We start from the raw sequence: 24,258 nt of genomic DNA on the forward strand, positions 1-24,258 counted from the left end.
TTTTATCTTTAATTTTTTATTTAATTAATTAATTTAGAATATTTTTCCATGGTTACATGATTCATGTTCTTTTCCTCCCCCCTCCTCTGTCCTGCCTCCTGGAGCCAATGAGCAAATCCACTGAGTTTTACATGTATCATTGTTCAAAACTCATTTCCATATCATTACTATTTGCAATAGAGTGATTATTTAAAGTCAATATCCCCAATCACATCCCCATTGAACCATATGTTTTTCTTCTGCATTTATACTCTCATATAGTTCTTTCTCTGGGTGTGGATAGTGTTCTTTCTCATAAGTCCCTCAGAATTGTCCTGGATCATTGCATTGCTGCTAGTCCATTACATTCAATTGTACCACAATGTTATTTGTGTCCAACGTTCTCCTGGTTCTGTTTCTCTCACTCTACATCAATTCCTGGAGGCCTTTCCAGTTCACATGGAATTCCTCCAGTTCATTATTCCCTTCAGCACAGCAGTATTCCATCACCACCAGATATATGGAGAAAAATAAATAGGGATAAAAAGGAATACACCTTTTCAGCAGCACATGGTACATTCATAAAGATTGATCATGTACTAGAGCATAAAAACATTGTGAACAAATGCTAAAAAGCAGAAATAATGAATGCAACTTTTCCAGATCATAATGCACTAAAATTATAATTAGTAAGGGTACATGGAGAGGCAAATCAAAATTAATTAGAAATTAAATAATATGATTCCCCAAAATTAGGTGTTTAAAGAACAAACTATAGAAACAATGATTTCATTGAAGAGAATGACAATGAGGAAATGGCATATCAAAATCTATGGGATGCATCCAAAGCAGTACTCAGGGGAAAATTTATATCCTTGAGTGCATATATATCAACAAATTAGAGAGGGAAGAGGTCAGTGAATTTGGCATGCAAGTTAAAGAACTAGAAAGAGAACAAATTAAAAATCCCCAGATAAAACTAAATTGGAAATCCTAAAAATCAAAGGAGAAATTAATAAAATTGAAAGTAAAAGAACCATTGAACTAATAAATAAGACTAGGAATGGGTACTTTGTAAAAAAAAAACAAATAAAACAGATGTGATACTGGTTAATCTAATAAAAAAGGAAAGAATAAAATCAAATTAACAGTATCAAAGATGAAAATGGAGACCTCACCTCTAATGAAGAGGAAATTTAGGTATTTATTAAGAACTATTTTGCCCAATTATATGGCAATAAATATGGCAATCTAGGTGATACAGATGAATATTTACAAAAATATTAATTGCCTAGATTAACAGAAGAAGAAATAGAATACTGAAATTACTAACTATTAACTCTAATTTTTCTAAGAGTTCATTCACATCTCTCAATTCCTTCTTATTTTTTGGTTTGATTTGATACCAGATCTTATAGAAGAAGGTTGAGGTCTCCCACTAGTATAGTTTTACTATATATTTCTTCCTTAAGCTCCAATAGTTTCTCCTTTAAAAATCTGAATGCTAAACCATTTGGGCATACATATTGAGTACCAACACTTCTTCATTGGCTATATCTCTTTTATCAGGATTTAATTACCTTCCTTATCTCCTTTAATCAGATCTATTTTTACTTTGGTTTTGCCAGATATCATGATTGAGACTTCTGCCATCTTTTTCTCAGTTGATGCCCAATAGATTTTCCTCCATCCAATTACCTTTACCATGTGTGTGTCTACCTGCCTCATGTGTGTTTCTTGAAAACAACATGTGGTAGGATTTTGGTTTTTAATCCACTCTGCTATATGCTTCTGTTTTATGGGTGAGTTCATTCCATTCACATTCAGAGTTGTGATTACCATTTGTGTATTCCCCAACATTTTGATTTCCTCTTTTAGTCCTGCCCTTTCTTCTTTCATTATTCCCTTCTAAACCAAGTGTTTTGATTTTTAATCAATCCCCTTTTTCCTCACTCTTATTTTCCTTTCCTTCCTCCCCCCTCCCTTTTTATTCTCTTATTTTGCTTTAAGGTCTATTAATCCCCCCCCACACTTTTCCTCCCTTTTAATACTTTCCCTTTTGTTATTCCCTCTCAACTTCCCTGTAAGGTAAGATAGAATTCTATACCTCAATAGATTTGGCTGTTCTTCCCTCTCAGCTTTGCAAATTTTAAAGTGCTATATGAATGCTATTGATTTTCATTCAATATTTCTTAAGTTTCATTACATAAGAAATATTACTGATTTGATTTTATATCAAATATTACTGAATAACGATTTAGCCATTTGCCAGTCAATAGACATCTGCTTTATTTCTAGTTCTTTGTTATATTTTGGTACATGTGGGACTCTTCTATTTTTATTACCCTTGGAGTATATACCTAGCAGTGGGATTACAGAGTCAAAGGGTATGGACATTTTAGTTTCTTTAGTTCCTAAATTGTTTCCCACAATGGTTGAGTGCATTCATAGTTCTACCCCAACAGTGTATTATTTGCTTGTCTATTGACATCTCCTCCAAACTGACTGTTAACATCGTTTGTCAACTTTGCCAATTTTCTTAGTGTAAACTAAAATATTAATGCTGTTTTGATGATTAGTTCTCTTGAAATAATTTGGAAGAATCTTTCATATTAATAGTTTGAAGTTCTTTATCTGAGGACTGTTTATATCCTTTGACTTCTTATCCATTGGGGAATACCTTTTGGTCTTAGGTATTTGTTAGTTCTCTATAGGTCTTAAATATCAAGTCATCATCTGAAATATTTGATGCAAAGATTTTTTTCCCAATTGCCTACTTTCATTCTTGTTCTAGTCACATTGACTTTGCTTATACCAAATTCATGTGTATTAAGTACCTGTTATATACTTAAGTGCCATCCAGTGCACAAGACATAATCAGAAATTAATTCCTGCCCTCAAGCAGTTTGCATTCTTTGTTTAGGGCACTTCAAAATTCTCTAAGTCGTCCCTTATCCTCTTCTCTTTCTTTTGAGGTAGCAGGCAATGTTAAGCCCTCTGCATATGCCCTTTGATGCCATCCCTTTTACATTAATTGAGTGGTTGGCTATCTTTTCTTTTTCTTTGTATGAAGTACTTGGTAGCCTTTAAATTCTATAGCATACTTCTAAGATGCTACAGTTACTAGGTGGTTCCATCTGTCCCATTCCTCTTACTCAAAACCATTGTAGACCTCCTGGAGAGTGTGGAATGGTTGAAAGTATATGCTGAGGGAAATATATTTCACACACATATGCTATTAGATTAGAATTTGAGATCCCTTGAATGCTCAGTGAGGGATACCCTTAATATCAAACAATTTGGTTGTCAACACAAGATACTTATCTGGAATTCAGAGCCATTCTTGGCAAAAGAACAGCGCCTACTGTGTTCTATAAAATCAAGCTGAGAGATCCTTGGCTCATTCACTACTTAGCTCTTAAGTGATAAGAGGGCAGTTGAGCAGATTTGGGCTCTGGGGAAAGGGAAACTTTTCTGTGTATATGGTTTTCCTCTCCACACCTGAAACCAGTAATGAATTTCTTGGGACAGGAGTGCATAGAAATAACACAAGTTTTATAGCAATTTAAAGTTTACAAAGTATTTACATCTATGTGTGTGTGTGTGTTATTTTATCTTCACATAAATCTTATCTCCATTTTATAGATTAGGAAACTGAGGAACATGGTGGATAAATAACCTGCCCCAGGTTACAGAACTAGTATGTATTTGAATCCAGATTTGAACTCAGGTCTTCCAGACTCCATGTCTCAGTTATCCACTGCATCATGTAGCTGGGGTACAAAATCTTTTAAGCACAGATCAAAACCAAGAGACTTTATGTAGGAGTAGATGGTAGAAAGCCATATGTAGATCTTTGCTGCCCATGAGAAGATAGCAGACCTTGCCAACCCAAGAGAACACCAAACCTCCTTCCATATTTCCTGCAGAAGCACATGGCAGAAACAAAGGCATGTTTTCCAATTTGGGCTAAATGTTTGTGGAGAATATTCCTGAATAGAATCCTTCTGGGGAAAGAGGATTGTCTATGTAGTTCTGGAATGGTATTTCCTTCTTAGAGAAAGATGACCTACATGATTACTCTGAATAGAGATTCAGAAAGGGCACCTGAGACTTGAAATACTCTCCACTATTACAGTCAGGGACTCAAGATAGTGTGGGCTGGCTCAATGGGAAGGAATATTGCTTGTTTAGTAGCTCTTAAATCATGGTTGTCTTCCTAGGGGGTTGTTTTTAGGCTGATAATATTTTTCTGCATCAGTTTATGGGCTCCTATGTGTCCTTTGTGTCTTCTGCGTTTCCTGTGGGGTGAAATATTTTCCTATTCTAAATCCTCATATTGTTACCTTGAGTTCTTGTAAGGGTGCTCAGTTACCCATATTTAGGGAAATCTCTAATAACCTAGTTGTAGTTGATATTTACCACAGAGAAATCTGATTAGGGACATTTCTTTCTGGGGTCAGCCCCAAGAACTGGACTTCCATGTGAGTCTTGGGGACTATGGAGCAGAGATAAATCTAAATTCTGAATTCTTATAACTCTATATGAGTTTACTTTAATACCCACTTGTACTGCTGCTAGAGGGAGTTAATAAGTCTTACTGACCGATCTCACTCAATCTATCTAAACATTCAATCCTTTTTTCATTTCTGATTGACTTCTTCAAGCCATCTATTCTAAATCTTTTTTCTAACTCGAATCACTCCATAGGTGTCAAACATGTAGCCCTCTGTGGCATTGTTGTCCAACACTATGGAATTGGCCAGACCAAATTCAATGTAATTGGGAAATATTTAACAAAATAAAAATACATATTCCCCGTAGTGTCCCCTTTCCAAATGAGTTTGGCAACACTGGAGTAAATGATCTTGTCTCCTAACATTGCTGAGATTGAATTATCCATTGTAAACAACTTCATTTCTCTGCCAAATGTTCCCCATATCCGCAATATTGCTCTAGTACCCCAGTGGATGAAGGATGAAATGGGTTCCTTCCCTTCCTTCCTTCCTTCCTTCCTTCCTTCCTTCCTTCCTTCCTTCCTTCCTTCCTTCCTTCCTTCCTTCCTTCCTTCCTTCCTCCCTCCCTCCCTCCCTCCCTCTCTCCCCCTCTCCCAATATCCCCAATCAAGCAATAATAATTTATTGCCTCTTATGTGCCAGGCACTATTACATATTGGATATATAAAAATGGTTCCCTCCTCTTCAAGATTGGTCCTTCCTTCTCTTACATAAAACTAGGAGGAAGAATTGGCACAGATCTTGTTCCCCCGCTACAACTTTTAAACTTTGCCTTCTGCCACTACCCTCCTCAGCAGCCCTTTCTCTTCCTTTAACATTCATTCCATCCTATTCAGATCATCATCTTCATCATCATCCATAGACCTTCAAGGCCACCCTTCCTCCCTTCCCAAAAAAGCTCAATAACCTGCCTCAATCTTTTTTTCCTCTACCCTACTTTCATCACACTTCCAGTATCATAATCTTCAATTTTCTTCAACTCTTCAACTCCCAAGACCTGCTTTCTCCAGTTTACCTCAACCATTCCCCAGTAATACCTAAGACATACCTGTTTTCCCAAGGGTGTGCTCTGCTACCAGGAGTTTCAACTCTGTTTTCCTCAGATTGTATGAGACTCGCACACATAATCACATGCCATGGTCCAGGCTTCTCAGGTAGGGGTTAATTCTCACAACAAAGTATGAAGCTAACTTTTGAGGCTATCTTTTCTATTTTGCTATTCATTGAACAAAAGAATAAATGAGAACAATTGCCTGAGATCTTATCAACTGAGTTAGGTAGTATAGTAGATAAGATTGCTGGATTTTGAGCCAAGTCCACCTGAGCTCAAATCATCTCCCAGATATTTGTTACCTGTGTGAACAAGGAGACAAGTCACTTTATTCCTCTGAGCCTTGGTTTTCTCTTCTGTAAAATGGGAATATTATTATCTTCTATTACCTGAGCTTGTCATGAGATTCAGATGGGATAATATATATATATGTACAGTAACATGTTTGCAGACAAATATATATTTGTAAACTTTAAAGTGTTATCTAAATGTTAGCTATTTTTGGTGATTATCCATAAACTAGCCTTAATTATTACTAGTTAAAATAGGATCTGCTTACTCAAATTAGAAGACCTAGCCCTCGAATTTTGGTTCTGGTTGGCCTGTTCCCCTACTTTCACAATTTCCTTAAGTCATTTTCCTCCCTGTCTGTCTCTATAGCTAAACAAGGACGTTTTAGGATCTTTTTCCTCTTCTCCCCATGCTTCCTGGTCTTGTGTGTCTGATAGAGTACTGGCTGACAGAGAGGCAGAATCTCTCTGAATCTAAATGTCCTTTTTGGGATCCTTTTATTTTAGGAAAATGCCAAGTAAGACTCTAAAAATATGGTTTGATCATAGCTTTCAGATAGTCCAGGAATTCTTAAATTCTCTTTCCTTGGTTGTCTTTTCAGGTCAGCTATGAGACAGTTTATATTTCTATTTTTTATACTTTTAACTGTTTTCAGTGTTTCTTCTTGTCTCATGGAATTATTATGAACATCTACTTGCCCAATTCTATTTTTAAAATATTCTTCAACAAACTTTTAACCTCCTTTTCTCTTTTTGCCCAATTCTGTTTTTTAAAATGGTAATTTTTAGTGGATTTTTGTGCTTCTTTACCATTTGGCTAATTTTTTTAAGATGTTATTTTCTTTAGTATTTTTGTGCCCCCTTTACCAAGCTTTTACTTTCTCTTGCATTAGGCTCATTTCTTTCGCCAATATTTCCTGTCTTATTTGATACTGTATATGCTTTTTGAACTTTTACAGGAATTTGTCTTGAGCCTATGACCAGTTTATATTTTTCTTTGAAGCTTTACAGAGCTAGCTTTTTTTATTTCATTGTCTTATGGGTTTATCTTGTTCTTTCCTGTCACCACAGTAATTTACTGTGGTCAGGTTAATTTTTTTTATAGTTTGCTCATTTCCCCAGTCTATTTCTTGTCTTGGTTCCTAGGGTGGAGGGCATACTGTCCTGAGTTTCAGGCATTTCTTGCTATTTTCAGTGTTGGCTCTGAGAATATAGGCTTTTAGTTTTTTTCAATTTGGTATGATCTAAGGAGAGGTATGGTCCCTATTCTCTTGGCCTGTGTTCTAGTCTCTGAGTTACCATAAGCACTCCTTGGAATTGTGACCAATGTAGCCACAAGCACTAGTGAACTAGTGCTCCTCTTAGCCCTGAAACTTTGACCCAGAACTGTGATAGGCAATGTGTCCTTCCTGCATCCCATACCAGCACAAGGTCCCCTGTAATCTCTTTCTGATCATCTATGGGTGGAAAGCTCCTGAAGCTCCTGCTGCCATTGGCGAATTGCCTCCAAGACCTGCTGCTGGCACCCTAGTGGATCTGTTTTTGTTCCTTGCTCCTAGTCTTACCATAATTTCCCTGAGACTTTTCTTACTGACTTCTGTAAGAACTGAAATAATATTTCTACACAGATATATATTTTATACAGTTTATTAGAAAGGGTAGACAATCATTCCTATAAGTAATCTGACCACGTGGTCCCTACCTGCATGTCTCTTCCTTCTTCCCTCTCCCCTGCCTGCTCTGTTCCTGACTTCTTCCTTCTTCCTTCTCTTCTCGGTTCTCCCCTCTCTCAAGCCCCAAAGCCTTGACTTTTATTCATGTACAACACATAGAGGGACACAAACCTGGCTCAACTGTGTTATGTTAGGAATGTTTGACAGACAGGTCAAGTTACTCAGGAGGGAGAGGGAATGAATTTCCTTGATACAATACCCCTGTGATCCTTTGGGAGACCTGTCTCCTCAATGGATCATTTAAATATAACTATCTTAAAACTCTAAATACCTTCTAGCAAAAAGTACATACAATATTGCATTTTTCTAAGAGGAAGTTACAATTGTTAGGGATGAGAGTAAAATACAAAAACTGATTGATAGACACATTGACAAAATGCCAATTAGGGGGCAGTCCCCTTTGGCATGAGTTTACATTCAGAATAGGTATTTTCAACCCCCTTCATTTCAGTTCATTATATCCCAAAGTTCATTCTGGCTATTTTGATGCAGTGTGTAGCTTCTTCAGGCATCTTTACAGCACCTTCTCCAAAAGGATCCACTTTCTTGATGCAGGATTTTGGCAAGTTTCTTTTCAGGAATTTCTCCAAAATTTTTAAATCTTGAATTTTTAGGATAATTGCACAATCCCTTCCTGAGGAGAGTGTTGACCAAAACCAGAATTACCCTGGGATACATGACTGAGTAATGAGGTATATGAAACAATTGTCAAAAGAAAAAGAAAACAAAAACAAACCACCCCCCAAAAAACCACAAATAAAAGAATAAAAAATGAAATTCTGTATAAAAATAAGAAATACAAAAATGATAAAAATAAAATAAAAAGCTTACATGCATAAAATTCTGAGTAAAAAAAAACCAAAGCCAGTAACAGGTTCTTGAATCACAGCAATGCTCTATTAAAGTGGCCTATGCCCCACAAGCCTGTAAGACAATAGCAGCAATACAGCACTTTACCCATTTGCAGCCAGGCAGAAAATTGCCAAACTATAAGAGAGAAAGGACTAAGTTTCAGAAGCAAATGGGAAAAACATTCCCTGGTCTGTTTTTACCATCATTGTCAGAGATAGGGAGAGCCAGGATGATAGTCAACATGAGGTACTTGACTCAAAGTATTGCACATGGAGTGTGGTTTAAGGGAGTCCTGCATCTTAACATATGTCAAGCGCTGCAACCTTGTTTCTCACTAGGTTCAAGTCCTTTTGTATTGGCATATAAGTTCAACAATACTCCCTAGATTGGGTTTGGTCCTTTTTGACCTCGTGCTACTTGGCTCTGTTGTTCCCTTCTCCTGGAATCAGACAGAATCATTTAACAAAGTTCCATAACATTTATCAATAAATGTCAGGTTTCCATAGTCGAAAGCCTTTGGGTATGCACAGTTACTAGGGCAAATAGATATTGTAAACTTATACTGTAAACTTTATCCTTCAAGTAAAAAAAATTAATACTAATCTCATGTACTTCAAGTACATGCACTTCAAGGTTAGGAAAAAAGAAAAAAAGAAAATATCCCATTACAAACATAAAGAAAAAAATAATTTAAAAAAATTCTAATTTCATAGTTCATTTTCCATGTGACAATGTGTTAGCCAAGCAGAAAAGGTGCTCACTCAAAAATGAAATTTATATCCCTCTTAACTTGGCCAGGATCCACAGTGTGAGTGTACATATTTTTTTCACCAGGTGAAAGCCTTTTAAAAACAGTAGTGAAACAACTAATACAGATTCTAAAAAGTATCAAAATCTCCAAAATTATAAGAGTCCATTTAATGACAATATCAAACAAACCCACTATCATTAGGAATCACATGACTTGCTGTGTAACAGGTAAAAAACCTTTGAAATCATGAATACTTGTCACAAGTTCTACAGATTTAGCCAATCTTTCAACCTTGGTTGAGATATTTTTAACAATGTCTATCATTCCCATCATTCCAAAATTTGGTGGGAGAGAAACCTAGAAAAAGCCTCTGTCCTGTTGATGAAGAATTACAAATATAAGAAATCCATTTCGAAGCTACAAGGCTTCACAGGAAAAATCATTCCCACCTCCCAGATGAGATTATAACACAACACAGGGTAACTAAACCACTTGGGCACCCCCCTCCCTCTTGGTATGAGACTGTAACAGTGTAACAGAACTGTCTCCAATATGTTCCAACCAGTTTCACATGGAGCCAAGGACTAGAGTGAAAATCACTTCAGATCTGTCATCCATTACATTTTCAATAAATGTAGAGATGGGAAAAATACAACGTCATTGCACTTTACTTCAACTATACATAGACCCTTACCTCTTGTTACAAACAACTCAAAAGGCAGGAAAATAAATGATCAGTCAGAGGTAGGGATGCTCCCAGATATCTGAAAACTACTTTCAAATACTCATTAAAAGAAATTTAAATTATTAGATAAGTACATTCTCTAAAACCATTATACAGGTTGAAACCAATGTGTTGGAGTACATCCAGTAGCTCTATGTGATGATTAAAAAAGGCAAAAATGAAACAAAATGTTGTTTATGGGCCTTTTACAAAGACATTTTTCTGCAATACAATCATAGTCATAGGGGAGGTACAAATAAAGACAATGTAACAGAATATTTCAATTTTGATAGCTTTATGAAGTAGTTGACATTAAATTTCATACATCTCGTATTTAAAATCATGTTACAGAGATTTCATTCTGGGGAGAGGAACAAACTGAAACAGTTAACATCAATAAGGCAATTAGGTCTGAAGAGGCTTAAAATTCACCTCCAGACTCTTTGAGGTTCCTTCCCCTTCCAAGTACCATCAGTCATCACAATCCCTTTGTCCATACTTCTGGGGTCCCCAATACTGAGGAGAGTTCCCACACTGAGTACAGATGCTTGGGTGTGAGTTTTTATTTGCCTCATTCGAATAATTATTCCTCTAATTATTATCATTATTCCTCAAACTTCTATTCCTATTTTCTTGATTTCTCTTCTTACAATTCATAATTACATGTTCCACTTTTCCACAAAAATAACATGTTAGTGGTTGTTTTGTGGATTCTTGTAAGGGAGATATCTCTCCTTGCTTTAACTTTACAACTGTTTCAGTTAATTTTTTTTATTTACTTCCTCAATGTCTCTACTAAAGTAGCATTCTCCTTATCCTTCTCACTCTGTTTAAAAGTCAATTCCTTTATTTGCTTCCTTAATGCTCCCACTAAATCAGTGCTCTCCTTCTCCATTTCCATATGTCCCTCAAAAGCATAAACTGCCACTCTTTTCAGTTCTTCAAGGCCCATAGTAGGTCAATTTGGACGACTAGTCATAAAATAATTCCTAACTACCTTACAACTGTTTTTCACAAATTGTATTCTTATTTGTCTAAGGTCCCCTTCTCTATCCAGATAAAGTTCAATATACCTTCCTCCCAGCTCAATAAGTCTATCCATAAACTGGGACAGGCTTTCACTGTCTTCTTGCTTAAGATTTTCAAATTTAGTCCATGTACCAGGCCTGTCAGAACAGACTCTCATAGCTTTTAGCAATGCATTTCTAGCCTAGCATAGATGTAAGTAATCTAGCTCTGAATTTGGGTCCTATTTGGGATCTTCAGTTGGCCAATGAGTTGTTCCCTCTCCTTGGGCCTGATTAACAAGATAAAAAATCTTATTCCTTTCCCTTTCTGTTAACAAAGCCTGTAGCAAATCTTCTACATTAAACCATGTGGGATTGTATGTGTAAAAAATGCTTTCAAACTTATCACCACCACAGGCTCAGTTTCACAGGAAGGTGTTTTCTTTTTGAATCTCTCAATGTCCTGTGGAGGAAAAGGTGTATGATATTTAATGTTTACTAAATCTCTACATCTGTTATATGTAGGGACATCTCGTAGAGGGAAAAGACCTTTATTTAAATCATCTGTGGTGACTTCTGCTTGGCCTGTGTTCTGGAGTTCAATGGAGTGGGTTTCAGTGAAGCTAATAGGGGAAGGGGGTGGGGTGGTTGAATGGAGCTGGTAAGCAGGTGGGGAGGCAGAGCAAAAAGATCAAGGGCAGGGCTGGGGGTGGGGTGGAGAGGAATTGGGGAGGGGCTGGGGGCAGGGTGGAGAGGAACAAGGAGGGGTTCGGGGTGGGATGGAGAGGAGTAGGATGGGTGAGGTCTATAGGAGTCATAGTAAGGTGGGTGGGAAGGAGGATATGGAAAAGGATTAAAGTAGGGATGGTACAGGTGGATGTAGTTAGAAGGAAGATACAAGTAGTGGGTTGTTAAGGGAGGGTAGAGAGGTATATTGAGGGGAAAGGGGATGGGAGAACTAGGGAATGAGCAAGGTCTGACAGGGAGAGGAGCTAAGGGGTTCAAGTCCTGGTTTGGGTCAATATAAGGAGAAACCTCCTTACAGGCCAGGTGGGATGATAGAGTGTGTTTCTTGCTAGATTTCACTGAAGGAGTTAAACTAGAATGGTTTGGTTCCAAAGAAAGAAAAGTTTCCTCACTGGAGGGAATGGTTGATTTATCAACATGATATGTCCACAAGAAACAGTATTTATACTCTGGAATATTTGTGTTTAATGACTAACTTCAAATCTTTTAAGATCTTGAAGTCAAAGAGCCATATTTTGGCCAGGTAAAAGATATATCCATCCATGCCATACAAATCTTTCTAGTTTCTTTCTTTGTCATCCAATTCTCCTTAGGCAAATTAGAATCACTCCAGGAATTAAAAAAAAAAAAAGGTATGCAGGGGTGAATCAGAAGGAATATTTCCCGATTTTCCTTGATGTGTTGTAGTATTTACAATATTATCTAGTCTGCATGCCCTATTTAAACTAGTTTGAGTATTGATAAATGGTCAGCTTAATCAATGAAAAGTTCCTAAAACATTAAAAAAAAATGGAGACACAAAGTTCTTCAATGTCATTGTGGAAGGCAATAAGAGGTTTAAAACAAAGGGCTAATGTAAGGAAATAGTAATTTTTGCACAGTAATAGTATCAATAATTAATGTTTATTTAGTGTAATAATTGCTGTTAATAATTAATAACAATATGCATTTGTTATAATTATGGGTGGTGTTATTGATAATTAATAACATGTGTTTGTTATAATTATTATTAATAATAATTAATAACCACAAACAAGTATCAACAAGGAATAATTATTAGTAATTAATAATAGTGACTAATAATAGCTATTTAAAATTAATAATTATTGTTATTGATAGTATTATTACTATTGTGTTCTAAAATTATTCCTTAATATGGAATGTAGTTAATTTGATTTAATGTTAGCTTTGTTTAATTTTAGAAATTTGGTTGTAATTTAAATTCAATATTATTAATATTTCCTATTAATAATTCTTTTATTTACATGTATTCAATTTAATAGCATTATTTTAGTAGCAAAGGAATTCTTTTTATTTTCCTGCAGTTTTAATTCTCGACAGTAGGTGGTACTATAAATGCATGTAGAGTGGAAGGCACCTGTAGTTAGGTCTATCTAAATCAGCAGTCAGATAAAGGAGGAGAAAGGAAAAAATGTGGCTCTTGATATGCTAAAGAAGGCAGACAGTCTGCAAGGAAAGTTTTTGGCTTTTGATATGTGAAAGGAAGGCAGGCAACCTTCAAGGAAAGTTTGAGGGTGGGGAAGGAAAGAGAAAAATTCAAAGAGAACTTCCTTGTAAAAATGCCATCTGAAGAAAAGTGCTGAGGAGGGAAGGGAAGAAAGAAAATAATTCCAAAAAGCACTTCCTCTTAGCCCAGTTCTAAGGACTATTTGGGGGGGGGGAGAAAGAGAAATGGAGATAAATCCCTTCCCCTACCCCAGAGTGAACAGCCATGTGTTTTCAAAGTTGTGGGGGCAGGGTGCCCCTAACTCTAGTCCACAGCTTGGAAGGACCTCCAGGATTAATTTAATGGGTATCTCCAAGTAGATCCCTGCAGCAGTGACCCAACGGGTGTGTCACTCAGGGAAAGTCAGGCAGACATTGGGCTGGGAAAGATCTGTTCAGTCCTAGTGCCCCTTGGTTTAAAAAAAAAAAAAAAAACTAGGTCCTGTTTGGAATGGAGGTGTGAACTTTAGATTACTCCACCCTACTTAGTCTAACAAAAACAGGAATGACTACACCCATACTTAAGGATTAAGTATTTAGGAAGATGGCCTATGACAGATATGTGCTAGCAAATGATAAATCAGAAACAACTGACAGACCCCTGGGCTATCCTAAGTCAAGCTTAAGCTACCATTGGTACATGTGAGATGCAGGAAAGTGATGCAAAAACCATCTATATATTTTGTGTCACTTCCTCTCTCCAGGCCTTTTCCATGAAGAGGTGGCTCTGGCGGCAGCTTGCTGAGCATTTCAGCATCTTGCCATGCTGGCAGCTATTGTCTGGGTTTGGCGGTGAGTTTTCCTTGATACTATACTGGGAGAAGCTTAGTGGCCTAGTTCAGGTGAGGCATCTTCACCAAGCTCTCTCAGAGTTTAGGCTAATTCTTTTCTCCTTTACCTTCCAAACACTATCCTCTTAGAAAAGCCTCTAATATCCTTCAAAGACCTCATGATGGAGGTCTTTGAACTCCCTCTGGCACAGGCCAGGCGGGAGAAATCCTATACCCTCTTTTTCTCTCTTCTCCTTAATTCCTTCCCTCTATATTAATTAAAATCACCATAAATTTCCATACTGACTTGGGTATTTTATTTGGGATTTTCTCTGGCGACCAAATTAATTTAGATTAGGTCACAACCCTAAAATTATCCTTACAGGGGGTGCTCCCATGTGCTGGGCTGTGCTGATTGCACACCTGGGGAGAGTGCAGAGGCTGGGACAAAACAGAAGTCTGCATTTTTCATGCCTGGGAAAGTCATCTTGCCTAGGTCCCCAGTTCTGTTTTTGGGCAAAAAGTGTCCTTTCCCTTCTCTACTGCCCCAGGGAGCCCCTAACTCTACCCTAGGAATAATTTAAAGGGTATCTCCTTGCTCAGCGCAGCACCTGGCTGAGCAAAGCAGTAGAGCCGGTAGTTTCGTGCGCCTGGGGAATTCAGGGGTTGGGCTGGGCTGGGCTCCTAAGCTCTGGCCAGGATTTTACTGACCCACCCTAGGTAAAGTAAAATAACAAGGTTGGAGAAACACATGGGAGGGAGTTTTCTCACCAATCCATCTGAAGAGATGCTTTAGATGGTTCTTTGCTCCTTTTCTCAGTCAGTTTTGTTTATGCAGGCAGAAACCACTTTTATCTTACCTAAGCTAACCTAAGCACTTATTTTTTATAAATTTCATTTAATTAGTCAATGTAAAACATTACTCCTTGATTACAATAATCATATAATTTTCCTCACCTCCCCCACCCCTCCCTGTGGTCAAGGCACAATTACACTGTTTTAAATGTGTCCTTGATTAGAACCTATTTCCATGTTGCTGTTTGCACTAGGTTGATCATTTAGAGTCTACATCCTCAATCATATCCCCCTTGACCCATGTAATCAAGCAGTTGTTTTTCTTCAGTGTTTCTACTTCCACAGTTTTTCCTCTGAATTTGGATAGTGTTCTTTCTCATAAGTCCCTCCAAGTTGTTCAGGATCACTGCATTGCCATTAGTGGCGACTACATTCGATTGTACCACAGTGTATCAGTCTCTGTGTACAATGTTCTTCTGGTTCTGCTCCTCTCACTCTGCATCAACTCCTGGAGGTTGTTCCAGTTCACGTGGAATTCCTCCAGTTTGTTATTCCTTTGAGCACAATAGTATCCCATCACCAACATATACCACAATTTGTTCAGTCATTCCTGAATTGAAAGGCATCCCCTTATTTTCCAATTTTTTGCTACTGCAAAGAGCACAGCTATGAATATTCTTGTACAAGTCTTTTTCCTTATAATCTCTTTGGGGTACAAACCCAGCAGTGCTATGGCTGGATCAAAGGGCAGACAGTATTTTAGTGCCCTTTGGGCATAGTTCCAAATTGCCCTCCAGAATGGTTGGATCAATTCACAACTCCACCAGCAATGCATTAATGTCCCAACTTTGCCACGTCCCCTCCAGCATTCAGTACTTTCCATAGCTGTCATGTTGGCCAGTCTGCTAGGTGTGAGGTGATACCTCAGAGTTGTTTTGATTTGCATCTCTCTGATTATAAGAGATTTAGAACACTTTTTCATGTGCTTATTAATAGTTTTGATTTCTTTAACTGAAAATTGCTTATTCATGTCCCTTGTCCATTTATCAATTGGAGAATGGCTTTACTTTTTGTACAATTGATTTAGCTTGTTATAAATTTGAGTAATTAGTCCTTTGTCCCCAAGCACTTATTTAAAACTTCTCAGAAGAAAATTAATGTCTTAAATTTCCATCTGGTCACCATTCTGTAAGTACTGAAATAATATTTCAACCCAGATATATATTTTATAAAGTTTATTAGAAAGTGTAGACAATCATTTCTATAAGTAATCTGACCACGTGGTCCCTAGCCTGCATGTCTCTTCCTCCTTCCCTCTCACCTGCCTGCTCTGTTCCCGACTTCTACCTTCTTCCTTTTCTTCTCGGTTCTCCCCTCTCTCAAGCCCCCAAACCTTGACTTTTATTCATGTACAGCACATATAGGGATGCAAACCTGGCTCTACTGTGTTATGTCAGGAATGTTTGGCAGACAGGTCAAGTTAACTCAGGAGGGGGAGGGAATGAACTTCCTTGACACACTTCCTAAGTTGTTGTAAGATAGAAAATTATTTCACCCAGACTTTTTGTTCTGCCAGTCCAGAATTCAATTTGAGGTCTTACCTTAATATTGTTTGGAAGAGAATTTGGGAGAGTTCAGAAAAATCCCTGCCTTTACTCCCCCTTCTTGGCTTCCTTCATGTAAGACTCTGTTAGCAATTTCTTATCCTATTTTCAGCAAGGGGTAAGGTCTTGGATGGGAGAAACTTAGGGAATATTTTAGGAAAAAAGTTGGCACAGATTTTTTAAAAATGAGGGAAAAGATTTGGGGTCTTTTTAATTATGTCAAAACAAACTTTTCCCCAGACCCACAGTCTTTTTGTTTACTGATGGAGATAGAAGAGGGTCAGGAGACTCAGGAGCCCCTAACTGGTGAATCTTCATGTGGTCTCCTTTCCTGTATGCCTAGAGGAAGAAAGAAGAGAGTTAGGATCAAAATGATCATGGAGAGGATCCTTGATGGGACACTATCCAATTTGATCTATAAAACTAAAACCTTTAAGAGTTAGTGATTTGCTTGACTCATATTCTCCCCCTATTATTTTTATCTCATCCCATATTAGTTACTCTTCCCCTATTACATGAAATGTGTGTCTGAATATGCTAGGGGCTTGGGAGATGTTTGTGGTGAGGATTTATTGAGTTAAATACCATAGTGGGAAATACAAAGTTCCTCTCTTTCAGTTCCTTTATAAAGCACACTCACACACACACACACACACACACACACACACACACACACACACACACATTCTTCCTGTCTAAATACAAAATTTATCCAGTAAAGTTGTTACTTTAGCTAAGTACCAACTAGCCAAGGAAAGTTTTTTAGGATCCCACCAACTTTGGTCATCTCTACAAAGCATGTCCCATACCACCTCCTCACACTCTACCCCCCACTTCTTTAGGCACTCGATTATATTAAATTTCTATATGTTTTGTATTATTCTTTCTTTTCTCCATTCTTCCTAAAAGTAGGGTCTGTGTCTGCTTCTCCTGCCTCTTCCCCAGTTTCAATGCCCTAAGTGGTGAGCCAGGTCCTTAAATTTTTGCCTAATTTTCCCCTATAAAGGAGTTATGTGGGGTTAGAAAAGATCTGGTGAATTGAATTGGCTGCTGTATCAGATTTATTAACAAGTACTGAGTGATCATAGGGATCAATGACTCAGATATGGAAAGAACCTTAGAGACAATTTACTATAATATCTTAATTTTATAGTTGAGGAAAAGGATTTGCCTAAAGTAACACAGGCAATGATAGAGTCAACATCTGAACCCAGATCATCTGTAGGCTTGGCTCTATGTGTGTAGAACCCTAGATTTCTGTTGGAATAAGGGGAACAAAAGCATACAGAGACCTTCTTTCCCAGGATATAGATTCCTTAAAGTAGTTGGAGTTCGCAAACTATAGTTTAGTTTAGTCGGGAATTTCAGATTCACATATACCATACAGTCAAGAGAACCTCTTGACACTAAAATTTACCACTACGATAAAAGAACAGAAAAAACTAAATTCCTCAGTTGATAAAATGGTTAGAGGATTACAGACAGGCAGTTTTCAGAGGAAGAAATCAAACTACCTATAGTTATATAAAGAAATGCTTCAAATCAATAATAAGGAAACAAACTAAAACAATTCTAAGATACTCCCTTATACTGTCAGATCAATTGAGATAACAGAAAAGGAAAATGGAGAGAATGTGGGAAAACAGGGACACTAAGGCATTTTTAGTGAAGTTATGAATTGGTTTAACAATTTTGGAGAACAATTTGTAGCTTCCCATCAAGGGCTAAAAAACTATATGTATCCTTTGACCCAGAAACACCATTACTGGGTCTTTATCCAAAGAAATCAAAGGAGGAAGCAGACTCATATGTGCAGAAATATTTATAGCAGCATTTTCTCTGGTGGCAAAGAATTGGAAACTGAGGGGATGTCCATCAATTGGGGAATGATGGAACAAATTAAGATGTATGAATGTGATGGAATACTATTATGCTATAAGAAATGATGAAAAGGATGGTTTCAGAAAAACCTGGGGAGACTTATATGAAATAATGCAAATTTAAGTAAGCAGAACCAGGAGAACAATGTACACACTGACAGCAACATTCTAAGGAAAATCAACTTTGAAACATTTAGTAACTCTGATCAATACAAAGAGCCACCACAGTCCCAAAGAATTTAGAAAGTACTATCCACTTCAAGACTGAAAACTGATGGGCTCCTCGTGCAAGGTGAAATATGCATATCTTTTTTTTTCCTTTTTCTTTTTTTCTCATGGAAAATGGCAAATAAGAAAATGCTTTACATGACTGTTTATGTATGATGAGTATTTATTATTCCTTGCTTTCTCAGTGGGGGATAGAAGGAGGTAGAGAATGCGGAACCAAAAATAAAATCTAAATTAGGGAAAAAAGAATGGAAGATGCTCAAAGAAAGGACAGGTGGGTCAGCATTGTATAGGGTCACCAGAAAGGGGTGTCACTGAGGCAATGGCACTGAAGTGGGCCCTTGAAGAATGGGCAAAGAAAAAAGGGGAGGATTGGTTTCTTTTTAAAATGAACACTTGCACCAGCCAAGAGATTGAGGTAGGAGTCAAACTGCATCTTTCTATTCCCTGTGAGCTCCTGACCCTATGAGGTGGAGAAGGCAAATATACCCAGGGGATATGTACATCATTCCGAACTCAGCAGGACAATGGAGTGAAATAATCTGCTAAGTGAATTTTATTTAAGCCAAATAAATGAATATAATTTTTGACCCTCTGTGGTCTAGGGGGTTATTGCTTATTGTTGCTTTTGGAATATGTATGCTGTTTGAATGGATAATGAAAGGAAAAGAGTACAGGAACTTCAAAGGATTTAAAGCTGGAATGGCCCTTAAAGACCATCTAGCTCAGTCCTCCCTCTCATCATACAGATGAGGACACTGAGGCTTGGAGAGGATAAGAAATGATTCCAAAGTCACATAACTGCCATCTGACTCCAAGTCTATGTTCTTCCCATTATTCATATCTTTCTCTTAGAGGTAGATATGGAGAAGATATAAAGTATAGAGATGATACAGCCAGTTTCTCTCTCCCAGCAGCTTCTTTTCCCATCCCAGTCTACCCACTGCTCCATTTTTAAACATCTGTCTTATTCATCATTGCACAATTCTTGGGACCACTGCCAAAAGACATCTCTTTATTCTTAGAGTCAACTATCTTTTCTCCATAACTATACCTGGACCTTTTCTTCAGAGAACCAGAGCAAGAATTATTCTCCTATGACTCATTTTGTCTTTGAGACCTAGGCTCCCTTCATATTCTGGAGTCTGTCCTTTGCCACCACATACCCCCCTCCCCACTTTATCCTCCAATGAAGTTATATAGCCCTAGAGAAACTCACAAGGGCACTGCTCTTTAGCCACATCTAGGCAAAGACTATCTCCCATCAGGGCTCATCAGTGGTACCACTACCAATCCCAAGGATTTTGAACCTCTGCTTCTCAAGGAAAGGAAGTCAAAGATCCACCTTCATTCCTCTTATGGAACACTCTATCAGTCTCCTTAGTGAAACCATTTATTACTAGTCTCCCCTAATACCACTTTATAGACCTGTTGCTCTACTTACCTATTTTCGGCCTCTCCCTCTTGACTTTTTCTTGGAATTTCTCTTGTGCTAAAAGAAACAAAGGCATTATTCCTATCCTGTTTTTCTAGAGTTCAGGTGTTAAGCCTTTAGGGGACAAGCAAACCATTCCTCCATCCTTTCCCCTAACCAGGAATTCTCATCAGTGTTCCTTCTGGTCTCTGCCTTGCCCTCTGCTTGGTTCCCCTGGCAAAGGACAGTCAGACCTTCTAATCCAAATCCTTCATTTTTACAGGTGTGTAAATGGGAACTCAACAGAAAGGAAGTGACTTATCCAAGGGTCACAGTTCTCAAAATTGCAAAGAAAAGGATTCAAATGCAGATCTCTTGCTATATTTCCCATAAAAGGATCAGGCTTTTGATGCAGAAGCTCTGAGTGAAGGGGCCCTGTGACAAAACCCATTTATAATGAATGGTATTGATAGAGGAAGAGAACAGTCATATTAGTTATGCTCCATCTGATAAACCCTTGGAGATTTTTGACCATAAATGGGCATACTCCACTCAACCAGATGTTTGTTTATTATTTCACCATCATTATAACATGGATATATATATATATGCAAACATATATATATATATATACACACACACATATATATAGAAACACCACATACATCTATGTATATATATATATATTTTTTTTTAAACTGGTATTTCTCTCTCCTTTTCCAGTACCCTCCAAACAAGTGAGGATTCCAGAAAACTGTGGTTCTCTGAGAATATCTGTATACCTGAGAATGTGTGGAATGTTACCCAAAAAGACCAGGAAATCATACAGTGATCCCTGGTGGCTAAAGATAGTGCCTTTGTCAGATATGACCATAGCTCTATAATTCCTGTTACCAAGTAACTAATCTCAGTCTAGGGAGATAGACAAGTTATCCCTCCTGCTAATAGCACAAAGAGACTTAAAATGAGAATCTGCATCTATTCATCTCTCTGGACCTCATTTTCTTTCTATGAAAAATGAAGGAGTTAGCCTAGATGATCTTTAAAGTCCCCTGTATCCCTGCCATAGTCTGGTGATCTTCACTCTGTGAACAATTCTTACCGAAGTGCGGCCCTTGCTTTTCTTTGATGCTCGGGGGCAAAAATGTCGAGATCTCTTTACAGGCAAGGGTCCTACCAGCTCCTGTTCAGTTCGATGTGATTGGTTGGATTTAGCATGGTCCCCATATCTGGTGTTTATAGCATGTCTTTCCTATGACAAAGGTTAATGAGCACATTCACAAGGAAAATTAAAGGCCCCCAAATGTTTAGATCTTCCCTTCAAAGCCCCAAAGCATAGCAAAGTAGAAAAGGGAGCTAGATTTGGTATCAGAGTACTCTGGTTCAAATTCTAATTTTGCTACTTACTGGCTAGGGGCTTGGGCATATCATTGAAATCTCCCAGGACCCCCGTTTCCTCATCTGTAAAATAAGAGAATTCAATCTAGATCCAAATTCATGATCAAAAGAGCCTATGTTTTTTCCATACAAACTCAAGTCTATTGAAGTCTAAAGGTGCAGTTAAACATAGGGGAAAATACTGGATTTGGAGTCAGAAGATCTGGTTCCAATTCTGACTTTGCTACTTAGTATGTGTCCTTGGAAGAAGCTAATCAACCTCCTTAAAGGCCTCAGTTTCCTCAAGCTTAATAAGTGTTAAACTAGGTTGTTCCTCCCAATTCTAAATTCATTGATCAAAATCTGACCATCCTAGATTGGCTTGATGATTTTATTCACTATTCATTAGTTTCATAGGTTGTCAGAACTAGCCCTTTAAGCATAGACCATAGAAAGTAGAATTCAACCTCACATTTTAAAGATGGGGAAACTGAGGTTCAGAAAAGGGGTGTAACTTGCCTGACAGACACAATAAATTATAAGTAGAGCCAAGACTTGAACAAAGTTCTCTCTACTCCCAGTCTCAGTGCTTTTTGCTTATACTGGGATACTTTCCTTAGAAAAGTTTCATTTTTTTTAACCCAACCCTATTTGAGGTCAAGGGAATAATAGTTCAATTTATTTGGGGGTAGGGGATCTTTAAAGACATCAAAAAATGTCTGTCCTTATAACCACTTTAACATTAATCATTCCTTTTTACAGATGAGGTCATTGAGGCTTAGAGAAGTTTGGGGAGAAAATGCCTTTCCCAAGGTCACATTGCTAAGAATTTTTAGAGTCTGAAATTGACTCCAAGACCTTTTGATTCATGACACTGGACTTCTTTCTGATATAGCGCTGGCCTTCTGTCTCTTATGGTGTTCCATAATCTACTAGGAACCAGAGAAGAACTGAATAGTGGCAGAAAGTTCAGTGGAGACTAAGGAACCCCTCTCACAGGGAAATTTGTGAAATTTAACTGTCCCTCCTTTCCTATCTCATAGTTCTCTTTTTTTGATAATAGGGTTTAGAGCTGAAAGGGAATTTATGGATAACTTACTAGAGCCCCTAATTTTATAGATGAAAAACCTGAGGACAAAGGACTTGCCCAAGGTCATATGGGGAGTATAAAGTAGGTAGGATTTAAACTCAAGCCTTCTGGCTCCTAATCCAATCAATGCTCTCTCTACTACTTTACTACAATTTAGATCTTTCTTGCTGGGAAGCCAGCATTTGGAGCACGCTCTGGGTAAGTGAAGTGTGAAGCTGGACTTCCTTGGAGCAAGCCATCCTTCACACCTGAGGTAGATGGGAATATGAAGTTCCTGCCCGATATTTCCTCTGGCTCTGATGGTTTCTGAAGTCTTTGTTGGCATGCCTTCCACTGCTTGTGTGATTCCCTCCTCTTCTGTCAGAGTGGTGACTCCGGAGCCGCTCAGAAACTGAGGGACCCGAGGTTTTTTCCATTGGTATTTGGCACACTGCCCCCAGCTTCGGAATATGCTTAGTCCCAGCCCCTCTCTCCTCCGTGTTGGCTCCACTCTGAGGTTGGCCTACAGTGGGTTTGAGACAAATGGTCAGAAACCATCCCATGAATGAGAGCATGTCATGTGACCCGCCGCTCTCTACGGGCATGGGTTCTGATTTGGTAACTGCTCCACCCTCCCCACCACTACCTAGGGATTTCACAGTCATCCCTCCCTCTCCATATCTCCCTCTCTGATCTATCTAATTTCCCTCGGGATTCACTTATTAAGTACCGCCAAAAAGACCACCATCCATAATCATCAGCACCAAGGACAGAGCTTAATGAGATAATTATATCTTGGCAAAGATCTTTTAGATGTGGGTCCTGCCTTCATGGAACTCACAATCTAGCACCCACAGATATGCAATATGGAATAAGACTGCAGCATAGAATATAAGCAGAAAATATGGGGGAGGGGGGTGCCATGTGAAGTTAGTCAGAGGCAGTTAGACTCTGACTTAGAATCACAGAAACCTAATGGTATGCCTTTAAGGTTCTAAGGTTAGAATGAGGATTCTCAGTCCAGGGCCAGAGTTTGGACTTACTCTGTAATAAGGGAAGGTCAGTTCTCAGTATGGTTGGGGTGAGGGCTTCCCCATTTGGGACTAAAGTCAAGGTTCATAGTAAATCTGGGGTTAGGGCTCAATCTTTGGCCAAGATCAGGGTTCAAAGTTGATTGTGTATGGCAGGATTAGGGCTCAGTTTGTGGGAAGGGGATCAGGGATAGTAAGCCAACCTAAATGACCCAAGAGGGGACCTACAAAGCTATTTATAATAGCTAAGAATACAGACACTACAAAGCTAATTATAAAGTCCTCTGATCTGTGCTCTTAAGTTTGAAACTAATCTGGGCAGAGTCTCCAATGTCTAGATTTATTGCAGGTCTTCCAGAAAAAGGCAAGCAAAGTGATTGAGTTCAAGGAGGAAAGCATTGCTCTGGAGGGGGGAGCAGCAGAGAGAAAATGTCCAATAAATATTTGTTACATTAAATAAATGGCTTGGGGCCAGAGGGTTGGAAGAGGCTAATCCAATAGTCCTAGAATGGTTAAAATTTCCTTCTGCAATTGTTCCAAAGGAATGTGAAGGTTACACTTACCTTTCTGTGGGGCAAAGTAACAGGGCTGGTGCCTCCTGTTGTCTGTGCCTGTATTCCTGGGTGCCTTAACTTTTGGAGGCTCTGCCCACAATAATTCCCTCTGTTAGATCATCCTTCCCTCTCCCCACCTAGCCATTATGAGGGAGCTGATGACATCATCATACCTAGTTGAGGATGGGTATTACCATCAGAGGGAACTGGAAAAGTGATCGAAAAAATCTGAGTTCCCTTTCGTTTTTCCCTCCTTACCCCCCTCAATTTTTTGTTGTTCTATTGAAAAATCTGTTTCCTTTAAAGCTCAGTTCAGGTGTCCCTCCCTCTATAAAAGTTTGAAGGCTCTGATACCTCAGTTAAAAGTCATCTCAGGGGA

The 24,258-nt window shown here is 38.3% G+C and overlaps 1 long non-coding RNA gene across 1 annotated transcript; it reads right to left on the reverse strand.

Moving 5' to 3' along the window:
• Positions 1 to 16,512: 16,512 nt before the first annotated feature.
• LOC103096404 (uncharacterized) lies at positions 16,513 to 24,043 on the reverse strand. The gene is made up of 5 exons (XR_470577.3): positions 23,889 to 24,043; positions 22,564 to 22,817; positions 20,951 to 21,100; positions 19,879 to 19,926; positions 16,513 to 16,665 (listed from the first exon to the last, which is right to left on the reverse strand). It is a non-coding gene; the product is annotated as an uncharacterized LOC103096404 (long non-coding RNA).
• Between the last annotated feature and the right edge of the window lie 215 nt (positions 24,044 to 24,258).

This window comes from Monodelphis domestica, chromosome 7 (assembly GCF_027887165.1).
Source record: "Monodelphis domestica isolate mMonDom1 chromosome 7, mMonDom1.pri, whole genome shotgun sequence".
NCBI lineage: Eukaryota > Metazoa > Chordata > Mammalia > Didelphimorphia > Didelphidae > Monodelphis > Monodelphis domestica.